Source organism: Tamandua tetradactyla, chromosome 1 (genome assembly GCF_023851605.1).
Source record: "Tamandua tetradactyla isolate mTamTet1 chromosome 1, mTamTet1.pri, whole genome shotgun sequence".
In the NCBI taxonomy this organism is placed as follows: Eukaryota; Metazoa; Chordata; class Mammalia; order Pilosa; family Myrmecophagidae; genus Tamandua; species Tamandua tetradactyla.
The window spans coordinates 30,532,396-30,557,645 of NC_135327.1; the positions used below are offsets into that span (position 1 = coordinate 30,532,396).

Consider the following 25,250-nt stretch of genomic DNA (forward strand, 5'->3'; position numbering starts at 1 on the left):
TAGGGCCTAAAATGAACAGCAAAAGGTCATTGGCAAAGGATGTTAGCAAGATCTGCTATGTTTTCTTGGTCAGGTCTATAATTTAACATCCATCTACATAAACAATTACAACTGCAAATTAACAGATGGCCCTGTCAATGTATAGATAAAAGAGTGATTCAGACTAAAAAAAATGAGTTTTACAAAAAAATTGTATGTGCAAAAATTAGCTTCAAAATGTCCATTTAAATTTTTAAATTCAGATGGCCATGAAATCCAATCACTGTTTAGTCGAGTGCCTGCTGTGGCATGGAAGATCTAGCAATTAATAAGGTAAAGACACTGGCTATGTGGAGCTTACATTTTAGTGAGGGGAGACAAAAAATAAACGAATAACGAAATAAATGGCCACAAAAGTCTGAGAATGGTAAGTGCTCTGAAGGAAAAAGCACAGGTCAGGTGTGGGGTGGGGGGGAGGAGAGGTTGCCAACAGTGGAATCAGGACCAGGGAAGTCACTGAGGAAGTGACTAGAACAAAGGGAAAGAGCAAACCTAGAAATGCTTCAGGGCAGAATCCATCCAAGCTGGGGAAAGAGCAAGCGCCAAGTCCCAAGAGGAATGCTAATGGGACCAAAGCCATTTTTATTTCCTTAATTTGCCTTTATTTTGGAAGCAGAAGAATGGATTTTTTTACATGAAACTTTAAAATGAGTTTTGTTCTTTCCTTTGCACATGTATGGGTCACATTTGCCAGTTTGCAAACGATTTCATGTCTGCATCAGAATATAAACTCTTTGAGGTCAAGGATTCTTACTGTTTTGTGAGCTACTCTATTCCTAAATCTTAGAAGCATTCAGCATGTAGTAGGCATTTAAATATCTGTTGAACGAATAAATTTTAAGGCATCAAATACTGCAAAGTGTTTTAAAGATGAAAACTATGTGAATGCTCAAGCTGATTTCATTGTAATGTAATTGTGAAAGAAGGAAATAGAAAAAAAAAACAGTGCTGCAAGCTTTGTGTGGTAATGTGCTTCAGGGTTTGGCATCCTATTTTTGAGGCCAAATGCAGTAGGTAGGTTGCTTAGAGATGAGCAGAAGACAGCACATGTATACTCAATGTAAATTCTCAATGATGCACATTCCCAACACTTGAGTACTCACTGCAAAACCTGGCTCTCGTTTTTTAACCACTTTCCAATATTTGATATCTCAAGACGTATTCATTCAATAGGTATTTGAGTGCCTTCTGTGTGCTGGGTCTTCCTAAGGCTTAAAAATATAACAGTTAAAAGAGACAGTGAAGAAGAATCCCTGAACTCAAGGTATTTGAAGTCTGAAGCAGAAATGAAATTGCGTGCAGAATGGCCAGCATGTCCCCTGCTCCCAAACGTGCAGAGAATGTAGGGTGGAGCTTTGGGGAGCGAGAGTAGTTGCAGCCCCTCTGGGTGGCTTTTGCTTGTCCTGGGTGTCCCATGGCTCCCCCAGCTGTTCTCACACCTCCACTCCCACCCCAAGGCAGAGCTGAGGAGGAAGGGCAATTCTTGTTATACCTCTTCTTATAATACCCAGGCTCCCCTCACAAGCAGAAAAACTCACGTTAACTGTCAATGGCATTTAGGTCTTAGGCAGGGCTCTCTGAAGGTCTGTGGGAAAGTGATCTATTAAAAAAAGGGTCCGTGGCAGAGTTGGGAGGCATGCAACATTGTGAATGAACCTGTGGGACATTTGGTGAGGCAAAATAAGCCAGAAACAAAAGAGCAAATATAGTATGGCCTCATTTGGAAAATACTTATAAGAAAGCAGGGGCCTAGATTATAGGCTTTTATAGCAGTCACATTTGTTTCAGAGTAGTAATTATTATTTCTGGATTTTAAGAAACTGTTTTTAATATGTATAATCTAGTATTTAGAGATAAGAGTGAAGTCAATCACGTCAGGATTAAGGTAATTCAGAATACAAGGGTAAGGAAGACATTGTCTATATTTTAGAACCTCATCTATTCCTTGAGACCAAAAGAATAAATGTTTATTTTGTCCATAACTTAAATTATCTGTAGCACATAATCTAACCCAATGTTTCTGGATAGATCATTTAAACAATCCAAACACAGGGAGCCTAGAATAAGAATGAGGGCCTTTAATTCTTTAATCCATATATATATATATATATATATATATATATATATATATATATATATATATATATGGGTTTGTGGAAAAACTGGTAGAGGCATGAGAACATTGGACTGGGAATGGAAAAAGCTGAGAAATGGGCAATGTCAAACAAAGTCCCTTGTAGGGTAACCTTGGTCTAATGGAATGCCTGGATACATCTTAGAATATATTAAGCAGATAATCAGAAAGTATGGCAAAGTCCTTTGAGGCATGGGAGAAAAAATATGGAACTATTAAACTTTACCACTGATACTGGGTCAAACTTAATGTAAACCCAAATCAATATGCCCAAGCTCTTGATCTTGAGGCTTGTTCTTCTGAAGCTAATGTATGTAGCAGAGAAGCTTAACCTACCTATAGGAATGCCTAAGAGCAACTTCTGAGGATCTCTTTTATTGCTCAGATGTAGCCTCTCTCTCTCTTTAAGCCCAACACTGCAAGTAAAATCATTGCCCTCTGCACTATGTGGGACATGACATCCGGGGGTGAAAGTCTTCCTGACGGTGTGAAGGATGACTCCCAGGAATGAGCCTGGCCCTGGCACTATAGGATCAACAATGCCATCCTGGGGAAAAGAAGTATAACAAATGAGTTACCAGTGGCTGAGAGAGTTCTAATAGAGTCAAGAGGCTACTCTGGAGGTCACTCTAACTCTAGCTTCAATTCGACATTGCTACCTATCATAACTTGCCAAACCTCAGCCAAAACCATTCCTGCCAATCCTAAAAAACATTTAGGACACTATATAAGAGTCTACAAAGGTTCCAAGCACTAGGATGACTTTCCATAAACCTACAACCTTCAGATGGGTCCCTGGACCTGATAAGTCTGAAATGCAGAGGGGCCAGCCTCTCTAGAACATCAACTAGTTCCATCTCCATATCCCATATGATCAACTACCCCTTCCAACATTGAAAAGTTGGAACGGGCATAGCCTAAATACCCCTAAAGAGTGAGAGAAAGATTAAAGGTGATGGTAGATTTATGCAGAGAATATAGAGTTTAACAAATGATTGCTGAATTATTATATTGATATTTCTTTTAGTCTTCAGTATCTTAAAACAGCTAGAAGTAAAAACCAAAAATTGTGGAATTGTAACCGACACCAAACTCTAAAATGTGTTCTACAACTAATTATTATGATGTGCTTTGAATCTTAATGCTTTTTTGCATATATGTTATTTTTCACAAAAAAAGAAAAAAATAAAAGTAATGAAACAATCCATAATCCATATATATATAAGGGTTCATGGAAAAACTGGTAGAGGCATGAGAACATTGGACTGGGAATGGAAGAAGCCAAGAAAGGAGCAATGCCAAGCAAAGTCCCTTGTAGGGTAACCTTGGTTCAGGTTTCCCAGAGAAGTCTGGACTTAGCAATGACTCATGCCTCAGAGTCTCCCTGGTCACTGTATTATCAGTCATTGGTCAAGTGTTAGCCCAAGGGGGACTTATGGTTGCCCCTACTGGGGCAGCTAGAGAATAGTCCTTAGACAAAAAGTCATGCTGGTGCTAGGAAGAGAAGCACACAGGGAACTGGTGCACAGGAAATAGCTGAAAACTTCCAGGGGATATGTGTGTGGAACTGACAGCATCTCCTCCACCAGTAGTTCTCAAAATGTGGTTCCTAGACAAGCATCAACAGCATCACCTGGAAACTTGTTGGAAAAATGCAAATTCTGGGGACCCAGACAGATCTACTGAATCAGAAATTTTGTGGGAGGGCTCAGCCACCTGTGTGTTAACAAGCTTTCCAGGTGACTCAGACACGTGGTCAAGTGTAAGAACTGCCCTGCCCCAGGAACAATTAAATACATTAGGCTCCTCTTGCTCTTAAACCAAAGCCAGCAGCTTTAGCACCTCATGCTCTTCATGGGGGAAGAGAACAGAGTTATCTCCAACTGAACCTGACCACTGTGGCCCTCCTCCAGCTTCCCAAGGTCCAGGCATCTAGTCTCCCCAAACCTGACTCAAATTTCAGGGTTGATTTTGATGCAAAGTGTAGTCTGAGGATCACTCTGTGACTCCATTTCCCTTCCCAATGAAAACAATATGAGTTTCTTAAAGATCAGCAGTCCATCTCCCATGCTCATTATAATAAATGCACATGAAACTTTGTGTCTGAGTCCTGTGTGTGTCAGAAATTACAGTTCTTTGTTGTAATACTAAGAAATAATGAAAACACCCTCTATCCTTGTTTGAAATGTTAGCCGTTCCATAAAGGTTGAGGTTTAAACAATTCTATCATCAGTTGCGAGTACAGGATGTTTCCATTTGTTTAATTGTCTGACATCAATACAGATATGTCTACTCTTTGTAGTGAAAATTACATTGTGAAGCTGCATCACGTAGGAAATAATCATATGGGCTCATCATCAGACAATCTGGCCTTGAATTGTGTCTTACATTTGCCAGCTTGGTACCTTGGGCGAGTAACCTCTACAGACCTCATTTTCCCTATTTGTGGGAAAATGAGAAGGCCCAGCTCACAGGATGGTAAGGAAAATTATAGAATATCATTGCAAACACATCAAACATGATTATTGTTGTCATTGTCATCACCATAAATATTGGAATTTCCTAGATGAATTATAGCTACTTTCACACAAGTAAAATATATTAATATTAGTCCCCAAAATCTGAAATGATTATTCTTAGTTTTTTTTAACAATGATCACTAAGCTACTTGTGTTAGGAAGTATTTTCTGCCCTTTCCTACGACCAACATGGTGTATAGAATGCTAAAGAGAAAATTTTCACAGCAGCTAAATTCCTAGGTAATTACTTTGGATAATTTCTTCCAATTATCTGTGCTTATTTTGTTAGGCTGTGCATCACAAAGCTTTAAAATTTTCAAAAACAGGCCCTCCAAACTCTTTTCAGTAAAAGAAACGAGAAGAGCCATCATCTGCCTTTGGATGGATCAGAGAGCAAGCCATTTTTGACAATAGGCTCGATATTCAGTTTCTAACTGAAAATAGGGTTAATACCTTCCTCCTACCCCAACATTTTCTGAGTCCTCAAAAAGGTGAAAATGGTAACAAACTGAACACGCAACATTTGTTAACACTGGAAGGATTCTTGAGTTGGGTCTAGCTGTCAAATTTGATAACAGGAAAAAAGCTCATTCCGACTTTTTCTAGTGGGAACAGCAGGAAACCAGGCCTGGGACTCTGAGTAGTGTCTGTGTATTAGTGTATATTACACTCAGGTCTTTGTGGTTTTCTCTATTAATGGATTTGCCATTTCCCAGGCTTCGATCTATGTCAGGCTTCCCACTGTTCCTCAGAATAAGAAGACTTCCTGGTTTTATTACAACCCAACCCATCTATATTGAAGTTAGTATCATTTCACCATCTACACCACCACCCACATTGTACTTTCAGAGAGAAGTGATTTTCCTTCTCTAAAAATAGGACATGGCACTTAGAATGGCATTTTTAGGATGACAGTAATTCAGTAATCACTTCTAGGAACCCAGATTTGCAGGACAACATAAGATAATAATAATTATATATTTAGTTATGGGAATGATGAGAGAGAATTCAAATTTCATCATTCCTGATAGTTCAGTTCCAATAAAAATTGACATAAATTAAAGGTGAGCATGAAAGGAAAGCAATTTGAGTCTTTTATCTCAGATCAAATTTTTTCTTGGATAGGAAAGAAAAAAATTACCTTAATGCTTCAAAAATTAAGAAAATCTTATTTAATATATATTGCATCAAAGTTCTTTTCTCTTCCTCATTTCACTTAAAAATAACCCATACAAATCATATTTCTGTATTATAAAATATGAAATGACTTCAAAGAAGGCAATAATTTTCTCTCCTTTTTTCTTCCTCTTCTATTTTACGTATGCTGGTATTCACCATAAAGTACCTCCTTTGTCTCTAGAGGAAGAAAAAGGAAGATTTTTTTTTCATTATTATATTCATTTCCAATTCTTTTTCTTTTTGCCTTCACACAAAACAGCAGCTTTCATTGCCTGGAGAGGGTGTGAATGCCAAATGCCCTTAGCATCCTGCATCTGTTAAGTTGCATCTGCTCATGAGATAGAGCAAACACAGGTATCATGCATCAAGATTAAAGGTTGCATGTCAAGAAATCCCTTCCATTTAAAATGAAAAAAGGGTGGAGGGGCTGTCAAAACATACAATGTATTTGACCAAAATATAACACGACATTTTATGTGACAGTAAAATTATATCTCAGGCTGCTTTCCTAAGGACAGTTCACTTAAAATAGTGCTGAAAAGTCAATCACTTGGAAAAATATTTCTATCTTCATTTGATAGATTAGCACTTTGTTCCTTTTTTTTATCAAATTGGGAATAAATCCAGTTTCTTTAGTCTGCATAAGGTACAAGGGGATGTTGTGGATTGTATCTTGGCACTAGCTGTGTCTCTGGTATCAAGCCAGCACCTTTCAATGGACTAAAAATGACCAAAATTGTTTGCATGGCAGGCTGTCTATCACTGGTGATGTCCCAGATAAACCCTGACCTTGTGGGACTCAGGCTTATGATACCTCAAGGTTAACAGTATTATCAGGTTCTGATGTGTGAGTTTAGAAAGCAAAATGCATTAGCCAAAGTGGAAGTAAAAATGTTTCCATGCAGGACAGTGTGCATTACACAATGCATTTTGGTCCTTCTTATATCTGTGTTGGTTTATGTGATTGATACATATGAGCAGACACAGAAAAACTGGAAAATGGTTGTTAAAATCAGGACATAGCAATGAATCGATAAAAACAATGGAAAAGTTGGACATTGGGAGAAAAATGGCATATGCAGGTATTGAAACTAATTCCATTTCTGATTCTGTGTGATTATGCCCACTTCATAGGATTGTTGTTGAACTTAATTCATCGTTAGGGTGAGTTATGATGTGGAAACATCTAGCATATGGTCTGAGACATGTTTATGTTAATCAGTACTCCTTCAGCAATAGGGGGTAGAAACCTAACTGGACATGATCTGAGTAACTGGTAGGAAAGTCCATGCAGTGCTTTCTGGCATGGTTGGATACAAGCATCTAGGAACTATTTCTCCACTTTTCAAGTCTGCTTTTTCTCTATGATGACTTCATTGCTAGTGAAATGAATGTTTCTTTTAATGTGGTGTTAAGTTGCTCACCAGCTCAGGCCTTAGGTCCTGTGAGTTTAGCAAGCCTTGCAGGTGGGGAGGGAAGGTAGGTTGGAACTTTCTCCTTCCCTACAATTCCAGCACAAGTCTGGAGACTAATTCTCATCTGATCATGAAAGGCAAGATATAGGATAAAGACTAACAATATAAGTTAGTGATGCCTCGAGCAGACAATGGCGATGATTAAATGTGCAAATATAAGAATGTTTTTGTGTAAGGGAGAACAAACGAATGTCAACATTGCAAGGTGTTAAAAATGGGATGGTATGGGGGGAATATAATCATGCTTAGTAGGGTCTACAGTTAACAATAATATTGTGATAATGCCTCCATTGAATGTAACAAAGGCAATAAGCCAAAGCAAAATGTCAGTAAGATGGGGATATAGGGGAGGGGCATGGGATTCTTTGTTGAAGAAATGGAAATGTCCTTATGTAGATTGTAGTGGTGATGCCATGGCTATATGATTATACTTGGAACCACTGATTTTTTAACTTAGGTTGGATTGCGTGATGTGAAAATGAAACTGCTTAAAAATGAACAGAGCCCTTCTGCCAGTCAACCATGGCTCGTACTGCCCCATGGCCCTCAGCCGCAACAACAGCCATGAGATATTCAAGATCGTGAGCAAGCCAAGGTGCAGTCACCACTGCAGGTGCCTCACCAAGCACACCACATTCACACCAGACATGATCTGGGAGGTGTGCAGCTTTGCCCCCTGCAAGCAGTGAGCCATGCAGCTGCTCAAGGTCTCCAAGGAAAAGAGGGCCCTCAAGTTCATCAAGAAAAGCGTCAGGATGCTCATCTGATGCCAAGAGAAAAAGAGATGAGCTGAGCAAGGTCCTGGCTGCCGAGAGGAAAGCGGCTGTGAAGAAAGACTGAGCCCCCCACCTGTGTGTAATAAAACATTTGCAGAAACCATGAAAGAAAATGAACAGAGAGATACAAGTGCTGGAAAAAATTGGAGAGAGAGTTGTACCCATTCATTGTTGGTAAGGAAGTAGACTGGTGCAGCCCTGATGGAGGGCAGTGTGGTGGCTTCACAGGAGACTAGGGGTGACATTGTTGTATGATCGTGCAACCCCGTAGTCAGGTGTGAACTTGGAGGAACCGAAAGCAGGGGCACAATGGATATTTGCACACTGGTGTTTATGGTGGTAGTGTTCTGGAATTGCAATGGATGGAGGTGACATTAGGGTAACCTCCCTGAGGAATGGAAGGGGGAACTGTGATGTATTCTTACAATGGCCTACTGAGCAGCTGCAAGAAGGAATGAAGTTGTGAGACTTGCAACTAGGCTAATGAAACTTGAGGATAATATGTTGAATGAATTAAGCCACAAGCAAAAAGACAGATATTAAAATTTCTCACTACTATGGACTAACTATAATATGCAAACTCTGAGAATTGAACTCAAGAGCATAGGTTTTTAGAGCTTTTTAGAGCAATCACATCTGTTCCAGAGTTGTAACTGTAATTTCCAAATTCTGAGATGCTGAGCTCTCTGTGTATAACCTGGTCATTCCATGGAAATTTGGGTATTTGTGTGACACCTGAGACACAAAGTGTGATATTTAGATTCTGGTGTCAACTTGGCCAGGTAATGATGCCCAGTTGTCTGGTCAGGCAAGCTCCAGCCCAACTGTTGTTGCAAGGATATTTTGTGGCTGGTTTATTAATTCATCAGTCAATTGATTACAGCTGTGTCTGATGGCATCTACAGTCAACGAAGGGACTATCTCCTTCAAATGAGATAATCCAGTCAGTTGGGTTTTAGCCATTCCCTTGAAGTCTTTTAAAGGAGAAGAGAGATTTTTCATTTCTTCTTCAGCCAGTCAGCCTGTTCTGTGGAGTTTGTAAATACCCTTCATTGGAGCTGCCAGCTTTATAGCCTGCCCTACAGATTTTGGACTCTTGAATTCCCACAGTTGCATGAGACTTCTTTTTATATATATAATATTTACAGAAATCTCCTGTTAATTCTGTTTCTCTAGAAATCTCTGACTAATACAGGTTGATACCAGGATTGGTTCTTGAGAAACACAATCTTAAAAATGGGTTTTACTAATTGGTTTTCTACTCTGATTAGACTCAAGGGCACTAGTGTCTCTGTTTCCAATAATCTAGATGGCACTGACAGTCTATGGCGTGAGCTGGCAACCAAGATATGCAAAATATCACCATTTCACTCAGATAATTGTACGCTTATATGAGACAAGTTTCTGGGTAAGAGTGTTTTTGATACCTTAACAGAGTTTTGTGGAATTAAGAGGTAGAATGATGTTGGCTGGTTGTTGTTAGATATGCTGGATAACAATTATGAGGAAAAGGTATGAGCTGAAGACTTCGAATTTGCAACTTAAGTGCTGTATGAAAGATGCAAAAGTTTCTATGTGTGCCCTGAAAGAAAACCTTATTTTCTGTTGTTGCAGATTTGAAATCTCTAAAAATCAGAGACTGAGCCTCATTTTGCGAGTACCAGATTTACAATGCAAACTAAAATCTCAACCTTTCAGGGTGTCTGCTGTTAAATTAAGGGCTTTGATTGGGAAAGAATGGGATACTGAAACTTGAGATGGGGATATATGGCTTGATAATGATGGTGATGGAGAGATGGAAACCCTGGAATCTGCTAAGCCTTTGCTAGATAGACCTGTAATGGTCTGCCCTAAGGAAACAGCTTCATGGTCTTCAGTCTGCCCATCCAAACTTCACCTAAAGAGATTTACTGTTCAGTGCCTGCTAAATCTATAACCATCTGCCCTGGGGAAACAACCCTCACTCCTCTGTCTGGAGCAATTACTCTTATTTCACCAGATAAAACTGCTACAGAATTCTCTGAGGTAAGTGGCTTGACAGACACTTTTAATTCTTTTCATGACCGACCCCACCCCTCTTCTTTCCTTCAAGACCTATAACTAGACTAAAGTCCCAACAGTCCCCAAAAGGCGAGGTACAAAGTGTGACCCATGAGGCAGTAAGCAATAGTCCAAAAGAATTGCATGAGTTTTCCCCTTTACATATAAAGAAATCACAGATGCATGTGTGGGAATGGATATTAAGGGTGTGGAATAATGGTGAAAGGAAGATAAAGTTGTACCAGCTGAATTTATTGATATGGGCTCACTAAGCAAAGATTCTGCATTCAATGATGGAGCTCAAGGGGTTAGAAAGGTCATTAACAGGTTGTTTGGATGGTTGGTTGAAACATAGAACAAAAGGTGGCCAACATTACCCGAGGTCAAAATGCCAAAACTTCTCTGGTATAATAAATGCAGATGAGGGGATCCAGAGGCTCAGAGAGATTGGAATGTTAGAGTGGATTTATCATGGAAAGTCTGCTCACACACCCCAGGAATGTCTGGAGGACACATCTTTCACCAGAATTGGAGAAATAAATTCATGAGACTAGCTCCATTGCCTCTGAAGAGTTCTGTAGTTGCCCTGCTCTGTAGGGAACTGTTACTGTGGGAACTGCTGTCATTGAGCCAGAACCCTTAAACACAATGGGATGAGTTGGCAGAAGCCAGGTGGCAACACTTAATTGCCAAAGACAAGGATGGCATGCCTATCATAATGGACAGAAGACTCAAAGCCACAGTTAAAATTACCTGATGCCCAGAGACTTGTGGCCTTGGCTAGTAGATCTTGGGGTGCCTAGAAGCAAAATAGATAAGCAGTCTACTAAATTCTTGTTTGAGTTGTATAAGCAGAAGAATTCTAGGTCAAGTGAATAGAAGTCTAACCTGAATTACAAAAACAGAGAGTTATGGCCCCTTACTCAATTTCCAGACTTGAGACTGTTTACAGAACCAAAGCCCCTTGAATGAGGGGAGGGTCAGGTACCCTTGGGGAAGGACCCTGTTACACTGCCCCAAATTTACACTATTAACCTTCCTCCTAGCCTTCCCCTACAGCCTTTTACCAGGGTAACTGTGTATTAGGGAAAAGGAAATGATCACATATTCCGGGGATTATTAGACACTGACTCAGAAGTGACACTGATTCCAGGAGACCCAAAACATCACTCTGGTCCACCAGAGTCGGGGCTTATATTGTTCAGGTAATCAATGGAGTTTTAGCTCAGGTCCATCTCACATGGGTCCAGTAGGTCTACAGGTCTTAGTTCCAAAAGGAGGAATGTTCCTACTAGGAGACAGAACAATGATTCCATGGAACTGGAAGGTAAAACTCCCACCTTGCCACTTTGGGCTTCTCATGCCTCTAAATCAACTGACATGAAAGGGGATTATTTTACTGTTTGGGGTGATTGATACTGACTATCAGGGTTAAATAAGACTACAACTAAAATGGAGGTAAGGAAGAGTTTTCCTGGAATACAGGAAATCCCCTAGGGCAACTCTTGTTACTCCCATGCCCTGTGACAATAGCCAATGGAAAACTACAATAGCCCAATCTAGGAAGAACTACCAATGGCCCAGAAACTTCAGAAATGAAGGTTTGGGTCATGCCACCAGGCAAAGAACCATGGCCAACTGAAGTGCTTGCTGAGGGTAAAGGGAACATGAAATGGGTAGTGGAAGAAGGTAGTGATAAATATGAACTATGACCAGGTGACCAGTTACAGAAAGGAGGACTGTGATAGTATGAATCTTTCCTCCTTATTTTATTATGAGTATGATGAAAGGGTAAAGAATGAGTATGATTGTATTCTAAAATTTCAACTTCTGTGTGAGACCAAGGAAAGGATGTTTATTTGATTAAAAATTTGTATTTTTGATACCACACTATCTAATTTAACTTGTATGGTCAGCTTTTTTTGAACACCATAATTACATGGAACCATGAATAGGAAGAGAGATCTTGTTTGTTTCTACAGGTTGGTGTGATGCCCCAGTACATCTCAGAGGAAGCTGGGCAGGATAAAAAGTATTTGCAAAGTCCCCCTGAGGGACTGGGGAGGAAGATGGAAATATTAAATTTCCCTACCTGGGGAAGACCTGACAGTCTCATTAGCATTTAGGACTGCCAATTTGATGGGACAGGCTCTTGATCTTGGGGCTTGCCCTTATGAAACTTACTCCTGCAAAGGAGAAGATAAGCCTATTTATGATTATGCCTTAGAGTTACCCCCAAGGATCCTCTTTTGTTGCTCAGATATGGCCTCTTTTTCTAAGCCAACTCTGCAAGTGAGCTCACTGTCCACCCTCCTACATAGAACATGACTCCCAGGGGTGTAAATCTCCTTGGCAACATGGGACATGTCTTCCACAGATAAGCCTGGCCCTGGCATCATGAGAATAATAAATCTTTATTGCCAAAAGGGGAAAGATAAATGAAACAAAATATAGTTCCTGTAGCTGATAATTTCAAATAGAGTGGAGAGGTCTTTCTGGAGGTATACTTATGTAGTATATAGATATCCCTTTTCAGTTTGGGGGGTACTGGAGTAGCAAGAGGGAAATACTTGAAACTCTTGGACTGTAATGCAATAGTCTTGATTCTTAAAGATGATTGAATAACTATAGAGCTTTAAAGGTGTGAATGTGTGAGTGTGAAAATCTTGTGACTGACACTCCCTTTATCCAGTGTATGGACAGATGAGTAAGAGAAAAAAATGAAACAATAGGGAGGTATGGATGTTATGAAATATTTTGGGTGTTCTTTTTACCTTTATTTTTATTTTTATCCTTACTTGTATTGTTTATGGTGTAATGAAAATGTTCAAACATTGACTGTAATAATGAATGCACAGCTTTATGATGATATAGTGAACCACTGATTGCACAACTTAGATGATTATATCAATAAAAAATCATTAAAGAAAATTTTTTTAAATAGATAAATATATATAAATGGACAAAGGGTGAGAAAGAGAGAGTCCTCTTCAAAGGGAAATGGAAGTGTTGCAATCAGATGAAACAGGGCTGAATACAGAGCAGGAATCACAGCAGACTGCTGCTGAAGTGAAGGAGAAAGCCTTAAATGGGTCAAGGGGCATGGCTTAGTGTTGAGTAGCCACCAGAAGACTTGGTGTAGAAAAGAACAACAATACCTGAATTGGGGTCAGGAATGAGCAGAATACATGCAAGAGATGAACAAAGCAGCTTGAAGGGATATGTTTAAGAAAACAATGAGAATCTAGGTTGATTCATTCTGGGATGGTAGTGAGAATTAATTAGTGGCAGGACATAAAAGCAAGGTTGAGGAGTCTGAATTTGACACAACAGCAGTAGGATGGTCTATATATTTCAGTGATGTCTTCGGGCAGAGGAAAGAGGCAGGGTTGAAAAGTAACATTGTACCTTGAGAAAAGTTCCCCAGTAATGAGGAAGTTATTACAGTAAGTCTTACGTGGGCAGATGATGGATATAGAAATTTTTAAAGGATGGCAGGGAGGCATCTGAAAAGAATTAAGAGGTGTGGAAATGGGCGCTGAAGAAACTTGGCCAAATTTGGTGGTGAGACATATCTGAAAGGGGAGCAGGGCACCCAGCTCTGCCCAGATACCCATCCCATGCTACTCCCCATGCTCTATATCAGTCTGGAGCTTCAAATAGCTCCCTCAAGTTCTTCGTGTATTCATGGTCCAAAAATATACAAAAGAAAAGCTTCAGTTTAGCTAAGCCTGAGAATGGCATTTTCAGTTTTCTCTATCCACCTTTACTTTTCCCATCTGTTTGTGGAACATGATGGATATTTTAAGGTTTTGTCGCCATCATTTGAAAAGACAAGAGAAAATACCGAACATTTATTTGCCCTTATGAAACCCTTAGAAATGCTTTGAGGCTGTTTAATGGCTGTCATATTTTTAAAATAACTAAATGTTTTCGATAGCTCTTTAGCTATAGAAAAGTAATTGATATCTATTTGAACCAAGGTAGAAATGACAACCTTTGAAAACATTGTAATGGGATTAATTTCAGTGCTTCATCTAAATTCTAGAAATATGTTTTCCCAAGCAAAATACCAGCTCCAAAGGATGTGAATATGTATTTTATGATCCTAGAACTCTGTGCTCAAATTCTAGGTTAATTCAAACTTAAGATGTTTCTCTAGAACTTTGTAAAACTTTGTATACATTATGAATATACCAAGTGAGAGACATGAATTGCAGGGTTTCCCAAATCTGTCTCCTGAATCCTAGCCATCCATAATGCATCTCATATAACTAGTGTTTCATAGAACATATTTTGGGAAACACTCTCATAGAATGTTTTCCTTCCCATGCATGACAAGGAATATGGAAATTATATAGAATGTGAGCATTTAGAAAATATTTTACTGTAAGTCTTTTGGGAAGAAAAATGAAGGAAAAAAATCTTGAATCAGCCTGATGTCGATTCTTTTTCACTGCTATAATGGAGAAGTGGAGCTAAATATTCTGTCTTGACTGAAGTCATCCTAGTCTAATTAGATATATGGCAAATGTCCAGCAAAATGGAGTTCTTGGTGCTTGAATGTGGTGGCATTAATCTTCAACTGATCATGACTGTAGGGAAGTCAAATAATGGCCAAGCCCAAAATGACAAAAAGTGTCACTAGTCCCCAGGACAGTGACCCAGGCTCCATGTCAACATGACTATACATAATTAAGACTGGACAAAGGAGTGAAGAAATTTTGTGTTGGTAACATTGATTTCAAAAGGAAATGATTTATCCAGTGAAAATAAAGCAGAGCAATATTTTCTCCATTTAATATTATTTTTCACTATTTTATGTTTCCTTCCTTATAATGCACATATATATAGGGAAGGAAATGAACAAAGTGTGATATGGAGACTTTAAAGTATCAATTAGTCAGATTCAGATAAGTTCCTCCTGGCTTTTCCCTTCAAACTCAGAAAATTGTGATTTTTCTCTAGGAGAAAAATGGACTTAGCCCAAGGATTTAGTTTGTTAGTCAACACTCACAAAGGTTGAATAGTAGCTGTCTATAGGATCGTCATTATCCCATTGGATGTTTAACCTTATTCTCTAAGCCATAAATCAAAGACTCAATGGTTAGACCCTCAGAGAACTTACTGTAAAACATTTCTATGAGGCGAAAGCAGAAAATACCTCTACCTACTCACAGAAATATACCTACCTGTTTTGTTTGCAGTTTTATAGGTATTGGATTTGAGATCATCCATATGATCTTCGGGGAATGAAGCTATTCTTTCTAGAAACAGGTTTCCCTTACAGAGTAACTTTCTTATTCAAGAACTAATAAATTGAGGCTTGAGCAGTACCTAAAGTTCAGAAGAAAGCGACTAGCCGACCCAGACATGAAAACGTAATTGGGTATGGGAAAGGGCAAGGTTTATAATGATATAGGAATCAGAAATCATACTGGATTTTTCTAAAACATCTCCCTGGACTTGATATGTGTATTAGGTTTAGACCTCATCCTGCTAGGAAAAAAAACAACTGCCTTCTTGGATCAATAATAAACACTGTAATATTCTATTGAGATTTTTTAATGTTTTCACTATATTTATATTTCTTAAAAGTAAAAGTGAGCATTAAAATATTAAAATAAGGAGGCTTCCACTCAACCAAGATGGCAGTGTAAGCTACTGTCGATGCTGTTTCCCCATTAAATCTTTGGATAACCAGCAAAAACTGGAAAAGCCATCTTCCTTACAACTCTGGAAAATGGCTCAAGTGTTACAGTAACTGAAGGAGTCCCCAGAAAATGCAGCTTTGAAAATGGTAGGAGAAGCTCATGGTAGGTACACTTGCTGGCCCCTCTGCCAACCCTTCCATGGTGAAATGTGGAGTCAGTCTGTGGTCTCTTTGTGAACCTCTGGCCCTTTCTTGAGGGAGCAGAGTAACCCTTATGCGTATGCTGGAGTGCCTGCATGCCACTGTCATTCTACCCAGTGGCAGCCTGAGAGAATGAACCAAGAAACCCCTCTTGGACTTACCCTCTCAGAACTTGCTCATAGACAGAAGCAGCTTGTGGAAAACTAAAGTAAACAAGTCAAAGTGACCTGGGGCAAAGGATTTCCTGCTTTAAATTATATAATAGAAAGCCTTGGAGTGGGAGAAAGTCTATTTTATAGGGAACAGAGGGGTATTCAAATTCTTGTAAACAGGAGAATTCTTAAGGCCACAAGCAAGCACAGGCCAAGGACAAGATTTGGGCTCAGAAAAGACACCTGAACTTCACATTCACCTTGGTCTTACTTTCTGGTAGGAGGGCTAAACTCTGACAGAGAGCACCATCCACCACAAAGCAAAATTGTAAAGGTTGTGAACAGTGTTTTTGCCTTGATTTATTTGTTATTGTTTGTTGTTGTTTTGTTGTTGTTGTTATTTTAGCTCCTGGCACTCAAGGAAATTTCTCATCATACCAATAGCTTAAAGCACAGGTTCCAGGAAGATGGCAGAATAAGTTAGGTTGAGTACACCCTGTTCCAAGGAACAGCAAGAGAAGGAGAAGGAAGGTGACTGGGACAGCAATTCAAGGATATAAGTGATCTGGGAGGATCTTCTACACTACATAGGGAAGCCCTGGTTGCAAGAGTTGAAGAATTGATACCCAGAGTACCAGAGAACGTCCAGCTAGTGCCAACAGCTTAGCATACCCATTTCCAGAGAGAAGCCGGGAGCCCTCAGAAGTGCATGGACAGGGAGACAGGGAAAAGGAAATAAGCCAAGCTGTGTTCCTAGAATGTGCTACCCTTACACCCCATGACTTACGGCTCCCCACACATCCCAGGTACTTGAACTCTGTCACCCACTCCCCTAATGTGCCCTGACTCCGCCCCACACATCCCTGCCCTATGCATGCACACGTTCGCCCCAGCCCAACCCACTTCTGCCACAAAGGTGGACATCTCACCCCACCCCTGCCAAGACCCAAGCACCAGCGCCCTGCCCTTTGAGACTTACCTCCCCCTCTCCGTCCCCTGTAGGTGTTCACCTATGCATCCAGGACGTGGGTGCTCAACTTCATTCTGGGCCACACCCACCTCCAGCCCATACAGTCATGCAACCCCACCCCACTCTGAGCTCTGCACATGTGTATATCAGTGTAGGGACCTCCCAGATATGCACATGCACACACATGCACCTAAGCCACATCCTCCAGCTCTGGGCAAGCACTGACCTGAGCATGCATGCTACACCTACTCCCAACCCATGCAAGCACAACCCCAAACAACACATTAAAAGAAGTATACACCACGACTGAGTGGGATATACGAGGAATGCAAGGACATTTCAACACAAGAAAATCAGTTAATGTAACACAGCATTTTAACAACAAAAGGGAAAAAATCATATGATCATCTCAACTGATGCTGAAAAAGCATTAGATAAATTCACCATCTTTTTCAGATAAAAACACTTTAAAAAGTAGGACTCAAAGGTAACTTCTTTAATATGAGAAAAGGCATATATGAAAAAACCATAGCCACCATCATACTCAATGGAGAGAGACTGAAAAATTTCCCCCTAAGGTAGGGAACAAGACAAGAATGCCCTCTGTCATCTCTGATATGCAAAATTGTCCTAGAACTTCTAGCTAGAGTAATCAGGCAGGAAAAAAGAAATAAAAGGCATCAAAATTGGAAAGGGAGAAGTAAAACTTTCACTATTTGCAGATAACATGATACTATACTTGGAAAGTTCTGAGAAATATATAACAAAGTTACTTGAGCTAATAAAAAATTCAGCAAGGTAGCAGGAAATAAAATTAATGTGTAAAAATCAGTAATATTTCTATACACACAAAATTACCTCACCATGGAGTCAACTCAGGAAAAAAATCCCATTCAAAATAGCAAATTAAAAAATCAAGTACCTAGGAATGAATTTAACTAGGGACATAAAGGGTGTGTACACAGAAAACTATATAACATTGCTAAAAGAAATCAAAGTAAATCTAAATAGGTGGAAAGACATTCCCTACTCATGGGTAGGAAGGTTTAACATAGTTAAGATGTCAATTCTACACAAATTGACCCACAGATTCAATGCAATAACAATCAAAATTCCAACAATCTACTTTGAAAATTTGGAAAAGCTAGTTACCAAATTCATCTGGAAGGGAAAGAGACACCAAACAGCTAAAAGTATCCTAAAAAAGAAGAATGAAGAGGGAGGATTAATGCTTCTTGATTTTAAAACTTATTATAAAGCCACAGTGGTCAAAACATCATGATATGGGCAGTACAACAGTGGATCAGTGGCAGAATTCTCACCTGGCATGCTGGAGAACTGGGCTTGATTTTCGGTGCCTGCCCATGCAAAAAATAAAAAATAATAAAAATTAAAATCATGGTACTGGCACAGTAAGAGAAGTATACACCAATAGAATTGAATCAAAAGTGCAGAAATAGAGCACCAAATTTATGGTCAACTGATCTTTGATAAGGCCTCCAAATCCAGTGAACTGGAACAAAATAGTCTTTTCAATAAATGAGCATGGGAGAAGTGGATAGCAATAGCAAAAGAATAAAAGAGGACCCTTACCTTACACCCTATACAAAAATTAACTCAAAGTGGATCAAAGACCTAAATATAAGAAACAGTACCATAAAGCTCCTACAAGAAAATGTAGAGAAATATCTTCAAGACTTAGTAACAGGTGGTAACTTCCTAAACTTTACATCCAAAGCACAAGCAAGAAAATAAACAATAGATATATGGAATTCCTCAAAATCAAATGTTTTTGTGCCTCAAAAGATTTTGTCAAAAAGGTGAAGAAGGCGTCAACTCAATGAGAGGAAATATTTGTAAATCACACATTGGATAAATGTTTGATATCTTGTATACATAAATAAATCATACAACTCAACAACAAAAGAACAAGCAACCCAATTTTAAAGTGGGATAAAGATATGAATAGGCATTCTTCTGAAGAGCAAATACATATGTTTCAAAAGCACATGAAGGGATGCTCATTCTCATTAGCTATAATGCAAATACAGATCAAGGCTACAGTGACATACCACCTCACAACTATAAGAATGGCTGCTATTAAACAAACAGGAAACTACAAATGTTGGAGAGGATGTGGAGAAATTGGAACACTTATGCACTGCTGGTGGAAATGTATAATGGTATAGCCACTATGGAAGACAGTCTGGCAGTTCTTAAGAAAACTAAATATTGAGTTGCTCTGTGACCTGGCAATAACACTACTCGGTATATAGCTGAGCTGAAAGAAGTGACACAAATGGAGATTTGCACACCAATGTTCATAGCAGCACTATTCACAATCACCAACAGATGGAAACAATCCAACTGCCCATCAACAGACAAGTGGATTAACAAAATGTGGTATATACTTACAATGGAATATTATGCAGCAATAACATCCTAAACCACACGGCAAGATGGATGAACCTTGAAGACATAATGCTGAGTAAAATAAGCCAGCACAAAAGATTGATACTGTATGATTCCACTTTTATGCCCATGGTAAAGTTAAAATTAGAGGTTTATAATACAGAATATAGGGGACCTAGAGATACATAGAAGCTTGATATGGGTTAACAGTTAGCTAATGAGGTTGAAGTTAATCGTGAGCAAATAGATAGAAGTGAAGGCGGTTCACTAGTGGGTCTATAAGTAATATTACCATATTGAAGGTGAACATGATTGAAATGGGTGATATAGATTCATGTGTCCCAGTGATTAACACTACAAATATAATTAAGTTCTTGCATAAACTACTGCAAAAGTATGAATCTTGTATAAAGAGTGTATAATTTGGGGGTGTGTAAGGAAAACTGCTATTGAATGCTATGGGCTATGTTTAACAGGAAAACATCAACAGTACCTGTATTAGTTAGAATCAATCAGAAACACTCACAAATATAAAATTCATAAAAGTGTCTCATGTAACCATGGGAACACAGAGTCCAAAATCCACAGGGCAGGCTGTGAAGCCAATGATTTGATGGGAGGGTCTGGACAAACTCCACAGGAGAGGATTGTCAGCCGAAGCAGGAAGAGAGCCTGTCTCTTCTGAATCTTCCTTAAAAGGCGTCCAGTGATTAGATTAAACATCATTCATTGAAGAAGACACCCCCCTTGGCTGATTGCAAATGGAATCAGCTGTGCATGCAGCTGATGTGATCATGATTTAATTCTATGAAATAACCTCATCACAACAGACAGGCCAGCAATTGCCCAACCAAACAGGTACCACCACTTGGCCAAGTTGACACATGAACCTGACCATGACAGCCCATTCCTTGTCAACTTGGCAGCTATACATATCACCTTAAACCACACCTAATTTCTAAATAAAAAACAATAAAACACACATTTTTTTCATTCACCTAACAATACCCAACTATACTGCATATAACTGGAAACACATTGAATCTCTCCAGAATAGGGTGCAAGAACAGGAATGAATTGGGTAATATTCATTCTTAAACTTGATATCTTACAACTTATATAGAATAACATGAACAAAACAGCATTACAGTCCTCATTTCTGTAACTGATCACATGGTCATAGTTCATGTTTATCACTACCTTCTTCACTAACCATTCCATGTTCCCTTTATCCTCAGCAAACACTTCAGCTGGCCGTGGTTCTTTGCCTGGTGGGGTGACCCAAATATTCATTCCTGAAGTTTCAGAGTCATTGGTAGTCCAGCCTGGATTGGGTTGTTGCAGTTTTCCATTGATTTTAATCACAGGGCATGGTAGTACTGAAAAATGCCCTAGGGGATCTCGTATATTCCAAGAAAACTCTTCTTTACCTCTATTGTGTAGTTGCAGTTCTATTTCCCCATGATAGTCAGGGTCAATAACCCCAGCCAATAATGTAATCACCTTCTTGGCTTGTTGATCCAGGAGCATGAGTAGCCCAAAGTGACCAGGTGGCAGTCTTAGATTACAGTTCAATGGAATCATTGTTGTTTCTCCTGGTAGAAGCACTCCCCCTTTTGGAACTAAAGCCTGTAGATCAATGGAGCTCAGGGTTGCAGGGACAGTAAGCAAAAATTTTCCTAGTGGATCACCAGGGGTAATAGAGAGTGGTACCACTCCCATTTCCACCCTTTGGTTCCTGGACCGATGGATCCTGGCTATGGGAGAAACAGCACCATACAGTGGATGCTGATTCAGAGCATGTATAGCTTCCTGGAGAACAGTACCCCAGCCCGTCAAGGTACTGCCACCCAGTTGGCACCATAATTGAATTTTCAAAAGGCCATTTCACCATTCTGTCAATCCAGCTGCTTCTGGATGATGGGGACATGGTAAGACCAGAGAATTCCATCACCATGTGCCCATTCCCACAGTTCATTTTCTGTGATGTGTGTTCCTTGATCGGAAGCAATCCTATGTGGAATACCATGATGATGGATAAGGCATTCTGTAAGCCCACAGATGGTAGTTTTAGCAGAAGCATTGCATGCAAGGAAAGCAAACCTATATCCAGGGTATGTGTCTATTTCAGTTAGAACAAATCACTGCCCCTTCCATGAAGGGAGTAGTCTAATGCAATCCATCTGCCACCATGTAGCTGGCTGTGCACGCTCGGGGAATGGTGCCATATCAGGGGCTGAGGGTGGGTCTCTGCTGTTGGCAGATGGAGCACTCAGCAGTGGCTGTAGCCTTGGTGAGTGGAAGTCCATGTTGCTGAGCCCATGCATAACCTCCATCTCTACAGCCATGACCACTTTTTTCAAGAGCCCATTGGGCAATGACAGGAGTTGATGGGGAAAGAGGCTGACTGGTATCTACAGAATGGGTCATCTTATCCACTTGATTATTACTTGCTGAAGTTACCCTCTGGTGTGCATTCACATGGGACACAAATATCTTCATGTTTTTAGCCCACTCAGAAAGGTCTATCCACATACTTCTTCCCCAGATCTCTTTGTTGCCAATCTTCCAATTATGGTCTTTCCAAGTCCCAAACCATTAGCAACAGCCCATGAGTCAGTACACAAATGTACCTCTGGCCAGTTCTTCTTCCAAGCAAAATGAACAACTAGGTGCACTGCTCGAAGTTCTGCCCACTGGGAGGATTTCCCCTCACCACTGTCCTTCATGGACACCCCAAGAAGGGGTTATAGTGCTACAGCTGTCCATTTTCAGGTGGTACCTGCATATCATGCTGAACCACCTGTAAACCAGGCCCAAGTTTTCTCTTCCTCAGTCAATTCACTGTAAGGAACTCCCCGGTCTGGGAAAGAGAAGGTAATATGGCAGAAGTGGAGACCATGGGCATTTGGGCCACTTCCTCATGTAACTTACTTGTGCCTTCAGGACCTGCTCTGGCTCTATCTCATATATAACATTTCCATTTTACAATAGAGTGCTGCTGTGCATGCCCAACTTTATGGCTTGGTGGGTCAGACAACGCCCAGCTCATGATAGGCAATGCAGGTCTCATGGTAACTTGGTAGCCCATGGTTAAGCATTCAATCTCTAATAAGGCCCAGTAGCAGGCCAAAAGCTGTTTCTCAAAAGGGGAGTAGTTTTATGCAGCAGATGGTAAGGCTTTGCTCCAAAATCCTAAGGGTCTGCATTGTGATTCTCCTATAGGGACCTGACAAATTCTCCAAACAGCATCTCTATTTGCCACTGACACTTCCAGCACCATTGGATCTGCTGGATCATATGGCACAAGTGGCAGAGCAGCTTGTACAGCAGCATGGACCTGTCACAGAACCTCCTTTGGTTCTGGTCCCCTCTCAAAATTATCAGCTTTTCTGGTCATTCAATAAATAGGCCAGTGTAGCACACCCAAATGAGAAATATGTTGTCTCCAAAATCCAAAAAGACCAATTGTCATTGTGCCTCTTTTTTGGTCATAGGAGGGCCAGATGCAGCAACTTATCCTTCACCTTAGAAGAGATATCTCGACATACCCCACATGACTGGTCACCTAGAAATTTCACTGAGGTGGAAGGCAACTGTATTTTTGTTGGATTTATCTCCTATCTTCTGACATGCAAATTCCTTACCAGTAAGTCTAGAGTAGTTGCTACTTTTTGTTCACTAGGTCCAATCAACATGATATCATCCATATAATTGACCAGTGTGATGTCTTGTGGAAGGGAGAAATGATCAAGATCGCTATGGGCAAGATTATGACATAGGGCTGGAGAGTTGATATACCCGAGGTAGGATAGTGAAAATATATTGTTGACCTTGCCAGCAGAAAACAAACTGTTTCTGGTGGTCCTTACTAACAGCTATTGAGAAAAATGCATTTGCCAGATCAAATGCTGCATACCAGGTACCAGAGGATGTACTGATTTGCTCAAGCAATGATAACACATCTGGAACAGCAGCTGCAATTGGAGTTACCACCTGGTTGAGCTTATGATAATCCACTGTCATCCTCAAAGATCCATCTGTTTTCTGCACAGGCCAACCAGGAGAGTTGAATGGGGAATCACCACGCCTGCATCCTTCAAGTCCTTATGTGTGGCAGGAATCTCAGCAATATCTCCAGGAATCTGGTATTGTTTCTGATTTACTATTTTGCTAGGTAGGGGTAGTTCTAGTGGCTTCCACTTGGCCTTTCCCACCATAATAGCCCTCACTGCACAGGTTAGAGAGCCAATGTGGGGATTCTGCCAGTTGCTCAGTATGTCTATTCCAATTATACATTCTGGACCAGGAGAAATAACTACAGAATGGGTCTGGGGGCCCACTGGACCCACTGTGAGATGGACCTGAGCTAAAATTCCATTGATCACCTGGCCTCCATAAGCCTCCACTCTGGCTGGTGGACCACAATGACATTTTGGGTTCCCTGGAGTTAATGTCACTTCTGAACCAGTGTCTAATAATCCCCGAAATATCTGATCATTCCCTTTTCCCCAATGCACAGTTACCCTGGTAAAAGACTGAAAGTCTCTTTGGGGAAAGCTTGGAGGAAGATTAAAAGTATAAATTTGTGGCAGTCTAACATGTTTCTCCCCCAAAGGGACCTGGCCTCCCCTTCATTTAAGGGGCTCTGGGTTTGTAAACTGTTTCAAGTCTGGAAATTGATTAAGGGGCTGTAACTCTGTTTTTGTAATTCAGGTTATACTTCTGTTCACTTGACCTAGAACTCTTTTGTTTATACAGCTCAAACAAGAATTTAGTAGACTGCCCTTCTATTGTATTTCTAGGTACCCCATGATTTCCTAGTCAATACCACAAATCTCTGAGTCATATAATTTTGACTCCTGCATTGAGTTTGCCGTCTATTATAATAGCCACATCTACCCTGTCTTTGGCAACTAAGTGCCGCCACCTGACTTCTGCCAACTCGGGATCCAGTTACCCCCACTGTGTTTAAGAATTCCAGCTCATAGCAGCAGTTCCTACAGTAATATCTGTCCTACGGAGAAGTGCAACTACAGAGCTCTTCAGGGATGATGGCTCTAGTCCCACGAATTTATTTCTCACTGTTCTAGTAAAAGGTGCATCCTCCAGACATTCCTGGGGTGTAAGAGCAGGCTTTGCATGATAAATTCACTCTAACATTACAATCTCTCTAAGCCTCTGGATCCCCTCATCTACATTATACCAGGGTTCTTGCATTTTGGCCTCAGGTTATGTCAGCCAACTTTTGATCCATGTTTCAACAAACCATCCAAACTGTTAATACCTTTTCCAACCCCTCAAGCTGTAATACTGAATGCAGCATCTCTGCTTAGTGGGCCCATATCAATAAATTCAGCCTGATCCAGCCTTATATTCCTCCCACCATTATTACACACCCTTAAAATCCATTGCTACACATATTCCCCTGATTTCTGTCCACATAAATTGGAAAACTCACACAGTTCTTTTGGAGTATAATGTACCTCCTCATGCGTGATACTTTTTATCTTACCTTTAAGGGCCTGTTGGAACTTTAGTCTAGTTATAGGTCTGGAAGAAATGAGGGGTGGGGATGGGTGGGTTATGAAAACAATAAGAAATATCTTCCAAGCCATTTGCTTCAGGGTATTCATCTGGTGAGAAAGGATTAATCACTTAGGGCAAATCCCTTTAGGAGGAGGTTGGGTGGCCAACTCC

General features: G+C 40.2%; 1 long non-coding RNA gene and 1 pseudogene across 9 annotated transcripts in view; one reads left to right on the forward strand and one right to left on the reverse strand.

Annotated features, from left to right (window-relative positions):
• LOC143683947 (uncharacterized) overlaps positions 1-25,250 on the reverse strand; it is a 355,121-nt gene that overhangs the window by 299,211 nt on the left and 30,660 nt on the right. For 6 of the 9 annotated variants that reach the window (XR_013175749.1, XR_013175748.1, XR_013175747.1 and 3 more), the window contains exon 4: positions 1,143-1,250. The exons of the other annotated variants lie outside the window; for them this stretch is intronic. This is a non-coding gene — a long non-coding RNA (uncharacterized LOC143683947). The remainder of the gene's footprint in view (positions 1-1,142; positions 1,251-25,250) is intronic. 9 annotated transcript variants of the gene reach the window in all.
• Positions 7,841-8,186, forward strand: LOC143678222 (large ribosomal subunit protein eL36 pseudogene; annotated as a pseudogene).